The sequence below is a fragment of the Giraffa tippelskirchi genome, chromosome 6 (assembly GCF_054371585.1).
Source record: "Giraffa tippelskirchi isolate mGirTip1 chromosome 6, T2T-mGirTip1v1.2.pri, whole genome shotgun sequence".
Taxonomy (NCBI): domain Eukaryota; kingdom Metazoa; phylum Chordata; class Mammalia; order Artiodactyla; family Giraffidae; genus Giraffa; species Giraffa tippelskirchi.
In genome coordinates this window covers 88,148,191-88,158,042 of record NC_137280.1, presented here as the reverse complement: position 1 = coordinate 88,158,042, position 9,852 = coordinate 88,148,191, and positions in this window count along the sequence as shown.

Sequence of the window (9,852 nt, the reverse complement as noted above, 5' to 3'; positions counted from 1 at the left end):
GATTCATTGGTCAATCTAAAAGTAGGCGCCGGAGTGGGCTGACCGAGGCGGGCGTCTGCGACCGTACCGTCACGTGGTCGAGGTTGTGACCGGCTCGTGTGCCACCATATTTAGTACGGGCAACCGAAGCCATGATGTGGGCCCAGGGTGAGTGTCTCGCCCTTATGAAGTATGGCCTCTACGCTGAGGGAAGAAGTTTTCGAAGCGGTCTTGTAGCATAGAGGTTCTGAAAGGGTTCTGAGAAGGCTAGGGAGCTTGGAATGACATCAGCGTGGAGAGACATTTTGCACCCTCAGTAGAGAAGGGGCCCCTCAGGGCATGGGAGTGAGAGAAATGGTCCTAAGCCACAATTCCTGTCTGCTGAAAGTCGCGTCCTGGTCAGACACTGTGCGAATGGCCATGCAGGTTCAGGCCGAAAAACCAAAACCAGGATGTTTTCGTCATAAAACTTTTTTGTTGTTGTTACTTTTATTTTTCTTTGTATGAAAATTTCCCAGCCTTTTTATCCCACCAGTGGTTTACTGAGTTGAGCGTTCCCATGAGTTCTGATGATTGATACCCGAGTGACAATTACCTGGTGAAGTTATAGAACATTTCTGTCACCACAGAAAGTTCTGTTGTGTCCCTCTCAAGTCAGCCACACCCCTTTCCTCCCTCCGGCCCCAACCAGGCAACCACTATGTTTATTTCTGTCATTATAATCTTGTATGTTCTCGAATTTCATATAAACAGAATCATGCATTAGATTGTCTTTTGTGTCTGGCTTCTTCTGCTCAACAAAATGTTTTGAGATTTTCCACATTGCTGTACATAGCAATATTCCTTCTTTTTTACTCCTGAGTAGTATTCCACTGTGTGGCTATACCACAGTATAGCCAATATAGTTTCTCCATTCACCTATAGATAGACATTTTTTCTCCAGTATTTGGCTATTATTAATAAATCATATACAAGTATTTTTGTGAAAACGAATTCACTTCTCTAGGGTAAATACCTAGGAGTGAAATGGTGAGTGGAAGGTCATGTGAGTGTTCAGCTTTAGTAGATCCTGACAGTTTTCTAAGTGGTTGTTCCACTTTACATTCTCACTAGCGCCCTGTGAAAGTTCCAGTGACTCTTTAATTCTTGCCGTACCTGGTACTGTCAGTCTTTTCTCAGCTATGGGAGATTTGGGGGGTGGGAAGGAGGAAGGAAAGTAAGTAGGGCAAACTCCATAAGCCTGCTCCAGCTTTCCAGTCTTCCTAAGCCCTGACACAATTAAATCTTTCTCCACAGTTTTCCAAAGAGGTTCAGGCATTGCCGTTTCATTTAGTAAAAAGCTATCGCAGGGTCCCTGTCTGAGACAAATTCAGAGCTAAAGTCATCACAGGTATAACTTCAGTCAAAAAGCCCAATGAAGAGACACCAGTCAATCCAGAGAGAGCCTTTACACGACATAAGGTAGATATTGTATGTAATAATTACATCATAAATAATTACATCAGAACACTTAAAGAGCACTTCCTGTATACCCGGAAGTGGGGAAGAGGGGCCAGAATGAGGGTGAGGTATGCAAACTTTAAGTGGGCACCAAACACCAAACCAAACAAAGCAAAAAAGCAAAAAACTCATGAGACTTCCCTGGTGGTTCAGTGGTTAAGAATCTGCCTTGCAATGTAGGGGACATGGGTGCCATCCCTGGTCTGGGAAGATTCCACATGTAGTGGAGCAACTAAGCCCAAGAGCCACAGCTACTGAGGCCGAGTGCTGCAACTACTGAACCCCGTGCACCTGAAGCCTGTGTTCCACAACAAGAGAAGCCCAATGTGCGTGCAATAGGAAACATGCACAACGAAGAGTAGCCCCTGCTCTCTGCAACTAAAGAAAGCCCGCTCATAGCAACGAAGACCCAGCAGAGCCAAAAATAAAAAAACATTTTTTTAATCTTAAAAAACTGAGTCATCAAGATAAATAATATTTTAATGGACTATTTTAAAATCGAAATTAATGTTTAAAATCTCTCTAAAATATCTGATGAACAAAATGTCAAAATTTTAAGTAAAGACAGGGTCAATAACAGGGCTATATTGGCACCTGAGGCAAAAGGAAACGTTCAGAACTACTGATCCTGTCTTTTTAAAAAAATAATAATAATTTTATTTATTTATTTATATATTATTGACTGTGCTGGGTCTACGTTGCTGTGTGGGCAATGTAGTTGTGGCAAGCGGGGACTACTCTCTGGTAGTGATAAGAGGGCTTCTCATTTTGTTGTCTTCTCTTGCTGCAGAGCACAGGCTCTAGGGCTCGCAGGCCTCAGTAGTTGCAGCATGTGGGCTCAGTAATTGTGGCTCTGGGGCTCCAGAGCACAGGCTTAGTAGTCATGGTACTCAGGCTTAGTTGCTCTGAGGCATGTGGGATCTTCGCAGATTAGGGATTGAACCTGTGTCTCCTGCAATGAAAGGTGGATACTTTACCACTGAGCCAGCAGGGAAGCCCTGATCCTGTCTTTATTTGGATTTTTTTTTTTGCATTACTTTTGATTTTTTAAAAATTTCACTTAAAAAACACAGAAAACGTGTTTATATTTAATTTTGGGGCACCCCCTTAAACGCTGTGTTGGAGGCAAGTGCCTCCCCTACTTTTCACCCCAGTATCTGTCCTGGTGCTCAGCCTTGTTCTGAGAAATCTAAATATATCAACAGATTAACCCTCACCTGGAATAGATGAACTGTGTGTATTAGCACATCCATTGTCCATATCTATTGTCAGGTGGTTGACCTGAGCTCCAGAGAGAGTTAATCTCGGTCCCAAAGTCACACTGCTGGCAGGAATTCAAGCCAATGCCAGCTCTCTTTATTAGACTTAGCCAAAACCTCTATCTCACAAAGAGTTGGGCACAACTTAGCGATGGAACAACAGAACCTCTATAGGTGGAGATAGAGGCCAAAGCCAGGTAAGTTGGAAGCCTGGAGAAAACCAGTTCCTGGGGAAAGAAGAGGAACTCCAGGAAAGCAGGTGAGAGGTGAACTTGGAGGAATTAGATTATCTGAGATGATGCCAGAGAAGGAGGAGACTGGAGCCAGTTGAGTCCAGTAAAGAAGTCTCGGAAAACAAGGGAGAAAAAAAACAAACAGGGCATTCACCATCTATGCAGCCAGGGGGAGCTTGTACTATTCAAAACAAGCAACAAGAAAGCCACAAGAAAGAAACAAAAAAATCCCACAAACTTTAAATCTAGAAAAGATTAGAGCCAGCTAAAGTACATCCACCACCCAAGATGAAAAAATGTTCACATTTGTCATATTGGCTTGATTCATTTCAGAATTATTTTAAGATAGGAAAGATTTTTAAACACCCACCCAAATGGCTAAAAAGGAAAAGACTCACAGTACTGAGGTTGGAGGAAAGGCTGTGGAGGAACCAGAAATGAGAAGACCACTTCAGAAAATGATTTGGCAGTTTGTAATAAGGTTAACTAGGGAACCTCAACCCCAACACTCTTAACATCTGGGCCGGATCCTTCTTTGCAGTGGGAGCCATCCCGTGTCTTGTAGGATGTTTAGGAGCATTCTTGGCCTCTTGATGCCAGTAACGCCCATGCCTCAATGTCTCCAAACCAAAAATGCCTCCAGACATTGCTATTGTCCACCCCTACCCCCCGAAGACAGAAAAAAATCATCTCAGATCAGACCCATTGGGTTGAACAGGCACCTATGTCATGACTAAGCAGTCCTCATAACAATCAATGAAACATTAAAAAAAAAATTTTGACATGTACATACTGTTATTATTTTTTTAATTTTTGGCTGCACTGTATCTTCATTGTTGCACACAGACTTTCTCTAGTTGCGGCAAGTGGAGCTACTCTCCAGTTGCTGTGCACAGGCTTCTCATTGCAGTGGTTTCTCTTGTTGCAGAGCACAGGCTCTAGGTGTGCAGGCTTCAGTAGCTGCAGCACAGGAGCTACTGATTAGTAGATCATCAGTTGTGTCTTGAGGGTCTTAGAGCGTGCAGGCTTTAGTAACTGTGGCTCGTGGGCTCTAGAGCATGGGCTCAGTAGTTAAGGCACACAGACACAGTTGCTGCTTGGCATGTGGAATCTTCCCAGACCAGAGGTTGAACCCATGTCCCCTGCATTGGCAAGTGAATTCTTATGCATTGCACCACCAGGGAAGTCCAAGGAAACATTTTATTTTTTTTTGTCCACAAAAAGATATGAATGGGACTTCCCTGGTGGTTCAGTGGTTAAGACTCCATGCTTCCAATGCGGGGGTTGTGGGTTTGATCCCTGGTCCAGGAACTAAGTTCCCACATGCTGCACGGTGTGATCAAAAAGTTATCTTTATACAGCTCCAAACTTGAAACAACCCAAATGTCCATCAACAAATGAATGAAGAAAGAAACCGTGGTTCATTCACACCATAGAATACCACTAGAAATAAAAAGGAATGAATGACTGATATCCACAACATGATGGATATAAATATTAAAAACATCACGTTCTTTGCAAACATACACTGTGCACTGTACAATCCAGTGTACGTTGGGTTGTGCACTTTAAAAGGGTGAATTTTACATTAACAGAAAACAAAATAAATATTAAGTGAAAGAATCCAGACATTTGGGGACTTCCCTGGTGGTCCAGTGGTTAAGACTTCGCCTTCCAATGCAGGAAGTGTGGGTTCAATCCCGGCTTTGGGAGCTAAGATCCCACATGCTTGTGGCCAAAAAGTCAAAACATAAAACAGAAACAATATTGTAACAAATTCAATAAAGACTTTAAAAATAGTCCATACCAAAAAAAAAAAAACTTAAAGATAAAAGGAGCCCAGCCATTGTTAAAAATCATAAAATGATTCCACGAAGTATGAAGTTCAAGAACAGGTAAAGTTAATTTACATAGAATCTACATGAGGAGCTTGCCAGGGAAAGAGCACAAATAAAACTTATGCAACAGGGGAGTGGCCTGAGCGGAGGCCACAGGGGAAGGTGCGTCTATACAAATTCATGTTACTGCACGCCAAAAGATCTGCATGCTTTACCATATGTAAGTTGCACCTCAATCAAAATAATCAATAATTTAAAGCAAAAGACATTATTGTTAAAGTGGAAGTCACTTCTGTTCACATCCCCAACTCCATTCCCCTCCCTTACTACAGAAACAGCCTCAATAAAAATAACTGAACAATCACTGCAGCCCTATTCCGAGCTTTTGGAGTAGGAAATGGCAACCCACTCCAGTATTCTTGCCTGAAAAATCCCATGAACAGAGGAGCCTGGCAGACTAGAGTCCATGGAGATGCCAAGAGTTGGACACGACTGAGCAGCTGAGCATGCACACACATTCTGAGCTTTATGAGAATTAATTCATTTAAGCTTCCCAGCAACCCTATGAGGTAGATGGCACTATGATCATCCCTTTTTACAGATGAAGAAACCGAGGCACAGAGCAGTGAAGAAACTTTCCCAGGGACTTCCCTGGTGGCTGAGTGGCTAAGACTCCATGCTCCCAATGCAGGGTGCCCGGGCTCGATCCCTGGTCAGGGAACTAAGATCCCATATGCCACAACTAAGACCTGGTACATCCAAATAAATTCATTAAATAAATAAAAAGAATTAAAAAGAAAGAAACATGCCCAGGGTCTCACCATCCATGTGCAGTGGTGCCAGAATTTGGACCTAGATGGCTTCCCAGGTGGCACCAGTGGTAAAGAATATGCCTGCCAGTGCAGGAGACATGAGAGGTGTGAGTTCGATCCCTGGGTAGGGAAGATCCCCTGGAGAAGTGAATAGCAACCCACTCCAGTATTCTGGCCTGGAGAATCCCATGGACAGACGAGCCTGGCGGGCTACAGTCCATAGGGTCATAAAAAGTCGGATGCAACTGAAGCAACTTGCCTGGCAAACCTCAGCCAGGATGCCAGGCATAGTGCCCACTACTCTGAACTGTTCCACAAACTTGACACAAAATATCCCTTTCTGGATTTTTGTTTTGTAATTTATATAAATAATAGCAAACTATCATTTTTTAACCTTTCTTCTTTATCCCCTCCCTCCCCATGATGTTTTTGAGTTTAGCCTTGTTGATACATGTAGTTCTTCTGGTGGCAAATGAATCTACTCCCATTTGTTTTCTCAGGCCTCCTCCCCTCCCCCACTGGTGAAGACTTGCTTTGCCAAGAGCCTTATCTTTTGAGAAATACTCCTTATTCAGTTCCTCCCCTGCTAAGAATCTACCAGTGGTTCCCACAGTCCTCAGGGTCAGGTCTGAATTCCACTCCCACTATGGGCAACATCTGGAGTGTTTTCTCTATTCCAGCTTCATCAGCAAAAAAAAAACACAAAAAACTCCAGCCATGCTTTCATGATACCCGGTTTGTTCATCTTTTCATCGACAGCTGTTTTTTGAGTACCTTCTGTGTGCTAATCCCTGTTCTAGGAGCAAGAGTAGTCATGTACAGATGTGAAAGTTGGACCATAAAGAAGGCTGAGCGCCAAAGAATTGATGCTTTCGAACTGTGGTGCTGGAGAAGACTCTTGAGAGTCCCTTGGACAGCAAGGAAATCAAACCAGTCAATCCTAAAGGAAATCAACCCTGACTATTCATTGGAAGGACTGATGCTGAAGCTGAAGCTCCAATACTTTGGCCACCTGATGGGAAGAGCCGTCTCACTGGAAAAGACCCTGAAGCTGGGGAAGATTGAAGGCAGGAGGAGAAGGGGACAACAGAGGATGAGATGATTGGATGACATCACTAACTCAATGGACATGAGTTTGAACAAACTCCGGGAGATGGTGAAGGACAGGGAAGCCTGGGGTGCTGCAGTCCATGGGTTCACAGTCAGTCACCACTTAGGGACTGAACAACAACAAGGAGCCAGAGACCCAGCGGTGAACAAGACAAAAACCCCTGTCCTATTTTGTTGTTGTTTAGTCTCTAGGTCATGTCCGACTCCTTGTGACCCCATGGACTGTAGCCGCCAGGCTCCCCTGTCCATGAGATTCTCCAGTCAAGAATACTGGAGTGGGTTGCCATTTCCTCTTCTAGAAGATCTTCCCGATCCACGGATCGAACCCATGTCTCCTACTTGGCAGGTGGATTCTTTATCACTGAGCCACAAGTGATAGCCACTCCTGCCCTCTGGAAACTGACATCTTCCTGGTAAAGTCTGACAAGAAAGAAAATAGTCGTCAAATTTATTAACATTTGCAAGGATGAAAATTCAAAGTATGTGAGGGGTGCAGTTTGGTAGACATGGGGTGGGTCTTGTTCTGGGTGGAGATGCAGTCAGGGAAGACTTCCTTAAGAAGGTGACATTTAGACAGAGATGGAGATGAAGTGAGAAAGAGAGAATGCCAAGATGAGAAGGAAAAGCATTGCAGGCAGTGAGAACAGCCAGTGCAAAGGCCCTGAGGTAAGAATCAGCATGGGTGAGGAGGCTATGCAGCCAGAGTGGAATGAGTGAGGGGATGTGGATGGGAGACGAGGGCAGAGGAAGCAGGATATACCAGTTTCTACCTCACTCACCTCTGGGCCTTTTTGCTTCCACTGTTCCTTCCACCACACACCCTTTTCTTCTCTATTTGGCAATTTCCTAATTTGTCCCTTAGTGCCAGCCCTTCTGCCTCCTCTACAATGGGGCAGCTGTCCTCCCAAGGCATTCACTGGCTGGGTTACCTTTCTCCTGACAGCTCACACTCAGTACATTTACTCCTTCCACAAAGATTGAGTGAGCTTAGGCCAGTTACTGGGAAATTTCAGAGAGGAGTGATATTTAAAAGAAAGAAAACAGAGGCTTCCCTGGTGGTCCAGCAGTTAAGACTTCACCTTCCAATGCAGGGGGTTGTAGGTGTGATTGGGCAGCTAAGATCCCACATGCCTGGTGGCCAAAAAAACAAAACAGAAAACAGAAGCAGTATTGTAACAAATTCAATAAAGACTTTAAAAATGGTCCACATTAAAAAAAAAAAGTCTTTAAAAAAAAAGCAGAGCCATGGGCCAGAGATGACAGGATATGGAGGTGCTCTGGGAAGATCTCTCAGAGGAGATGACATACAAACAGAGACCTAAATGATCAGAAGAGGCCAGCCTTGGGGAGATGTGAGGGAAGGGCATTACAGACTGGGGGACAGCCTGTGCAAAGGCCCTGTGGTTGGAAGTAAGGTGAGAATATTTGAGGAACAGAGAGAAGGCCAGTTTTGTTAGATGGGGGTGAGGGAAGTGGAGGGGGATATGGCTGGACAGGTGGGCAGAGGCTGGACTGGACTACCTTGTAGACCAGATGAGGAGTGGTGTTTTTCCTAAGAGCCCCAGAGTGCCAGAAACAGGTTTTCCAGCAGGCAGAAGTGGGGGGTGGTGGGGGTGATTTAGGGCTTCCAAGGCCCTGGAGAGGACTGGAAAGAGGCCAGAGGAGGCACAGGGAGGTGTTGGTGCAGTTATCATATTTGGCTGAGTTTATACAATAAGTCCTTGGTGTCCCTGTTTCAAGCCCAGAGTGAAATTTTGTTTCCAGTGCTACCAAAGTCCCCAGTGGGTGCCGATAAATATTCACTGAGTAAATGAATGCCGGAAGGTTGGAGTGAGACTTTGGCAGTGTTCCCCAGCTCTATCCAAGGAAGCAGCCTGGAAACCTGGCAGGCAGCAGAGGGCCCTTCCCTGGATAAGGTGGTGGACTGGCTCTCAGCCTTGCTTGGCCCCATCATCCCCATCTGTAAAATGGGTGGGCTGGAGAATTAGAGGAAGTTGCAGCAAGGACCATAAACATCCTGACTTTATAATTGGTGCTAAGTCGCTTCAGTCATCTCTGATTCTTCATGACCTTATGGACTATAGTCCCCCCTCCCCACTCCTCTGTCCCTGGGATTCTCCAGGCAAGGATACTGGAATGGGTGGCCGGGCCCTCCTCCAGGGGATCTTTCTGACCCAGGCATGGAATCCGCGTCTCTTGTGTCTCCTACATTGACAGTTGGGTTCTTTCCCACTAGCACCACCTGGGAAGCTCATTGAGGGTGAGGGGCCTGAGTTTCCTCATATTTAAATCAAAAGCAAAAGAGCTGGCTCAAAGGTTTCTTTAATTAAATGGATAAATATTTGAGGAACTGCCAGGAAACAGGTGTGGCTGCAAAAAGTGAGCAAGGGGAAGAGGTGGGAGAAGAGAGAAGGAAGGTGAAGGGCCTTGTGGGTTGCCAGTAGGACTTTGGCTTTTTCTCTGAGGAAGCTGGGAGTCAAAGAGGGATGTAGGCAGAGGTGGGACATTACCTGACTCAAGACATTCCTAGACATCCCTGGGTTGTTGTGGGGAAAAGAGACTATGAGGTCAAGGGAGGAACCCAGGGATCTGACAGGAGGCGATTGCACTGGTCCAGGTGAACAATGATGAAGATGGACCCGGTGGAGACCGTAGAGGGGGGAAGTGGGTGGATTCTAGATTGGTATAATTTCTCCTCCTCCTCTTCCTCTTTCTTTCTCTGTTAACCACCACCACTACCACCACTACCCAGCCCCAAAGAGTCGCCCAAAGGGAAAGACAACACCCCGCCCCGATCTCTGGGACCGCGTATACCATGCAAAGCTGTGGGTAACCAAGGTAGCCTCCCGCGCTCTGGCGGGTCCCAGGAGGGCGCCAAGGCGGAGGAGCGCTCTCTGCCCCGCGCCCAAGGGACCGCAGCTTGGTTCAGTCACCGGGTTTGAAAGGGAGTGCCCGGTCTGCCACGAGCCAGGCTGTATGCTCCAGGGACTCCGGAGACCCTGGAGAAGCTCCTCAGAGGTCTCCACCTTCTGCCTCCGACCGGGCACGAGTCTGCACGATGGAGCATCACCTGCACGCAGCAGCGTCGAAGAAGAGGCGTGTCCCCATCTTAAGGAGGCCA